The sequence below is a fragment of the Triplophysa rosa genome, linkage group LG8 (assembly GCF_024868665.1).
Source record: "Triplophysa rosa linkage group LG8, Trosa_1v2, whole genome shotgun sequence".
In the NCBI taxonomy this organism is placed as follows: Eukaryota; Metazoa; Chordata; class Actinopteri; order Cypriniformes; family Nemacheilidae; genus Triplophysa; species Triplophysa rosa.
Window position 1 is genome coordinate 17,566,218 of NC_079897.1, and position 1,410 is coordinate 17,567,627.

Consider the following 1,410-nt stretch of genomic DNA (forward strand, 5'->3'; position numbering starts at 1 on the left):
GTGTGTGTGTGTCCCTGTACCCCCATTTTGTGGCACGCACAACATTTACACCTGTTAAAAAAATGTTAGTGATTTTTTTAAACTACATCAAAACCTGAAATGTAACATTACAACAGAAAGCAGGTGCCCCTTAACTACAGTAGGCCTAATTGTTAAAAATACTTAATGGAAAAGAGTTGTTTTTTGTGTTCTATTCTACAAAAGTGTCATGTTAATGTATAATTCTTGTAAAATAGTATATTGTAAATTGCTGAGTTTCATTCTTATAAAATCTTTTAATATATAAATCTTTTAATGAGTGGATTCTTGCGTGTGGGTTGATGGGGGGCACCTCTGGGGCTGTTGCCCATGGGCACCATGAGGTCTTAATACGCCTCTGCCTGCTCTTACACTGTTCATTACCATCCGCACCCGAGCACGCTATCATCATTACACTGTGACTGCTTTTAAGAAAACATAAACAAAGCGATCTTTCTCAGCACAATAGAATCCATCGTAATGTTCGGGTTGAGGTTGATAAGATGTGTTTAACCTCACGCGCGCTGTGCGCAGACCAATTCGCTTATGGTATCACGAGAGCGGCTCATATGTGTTTAAATCAGCCCCGCCTACTTCATTCATTATGATTATGAGCCAATCGTTATACGAAGCGCTGCACTATGTTATGAATGCATGTTTTAAATGATGCGCCTGTTTAAATTACCTCCCTGAAGTTCAGCTGTCATACCAAAAAAACATCTATACATCTATTTTTTTCAGTGAATAATAGGAAGAAGAAAAATGTTATATTCTATAGCACTTTTAAAAGTAGCATCACTTCTGGAATGCTTCACATTTTGAATAAATAACAGTTACAGTTTGAGGTTAGTTGTTTAGCCTTTGCTCAGTTAAAATCATTTAAAATCCTTTTGCTTTTTAAATTACTGGAATGAAAAGTTGCATAGGCTTCATTTCAGGGAAGCTTCACATTGTTAATAAACAGTTATGCTTTCACTTAAGTAAACTGGACAAGTTGCAAAATTACTTTCAGTGTATTATTCGATAATATTTTAAATGAATACAAATGAAACTGACTTACCCTGTAGAAATTCAAGAGGCTTTTTGTGGGTTCAGGTTTTTCCAACACTGATGGATTGGATGAACGCTGCCCTGCTTTTATATCCGACTTTATGGGGAAAAAAATCTTTGTACACACCCCGTAAGGGTAAAATAAGTTTTGCTTTCAGTTTTGAATTACTGGAAAGAAAGATTTTCTTTTATGCCAGTAAAATTGTATGTCACCTCTTATTCCAGTCATTTAAAACTGAAAGTAAAATGATTATGTTTGTGCTTGTACCTCGTTCGGGGGCTGTTGTATCTGAACGGAAGAGATTGAGACCGATACCTTAATTTCTTTTAATTGTTCTTTTT

The 1,410-nt window shown here is 35.7% G+C and overlaps 1 protein-coding gene across 1 annotated transcript in view; it reads right to left on the reverse strand.

Moving 5' to 3' along the window:
• LOC130557956 (uncharacterized) overlaps window positions 1–1,166 on the reverse strand; it is an 11,925-nt gene extending 10,759 nt beyond the window's left edge. The window contains exon 1 of the mRNA XM_057340110.1: window positions 1,079–1,166. The gene's annotated coding sequence lies outside the window, so the exon portion shown is untranslated. The remainder of the gene's footprint in view (window positions 1–1,078) is intronic.
• Between the last annotated feature and the right edge of the window lie 244 nt (window positions 1,167–1,410).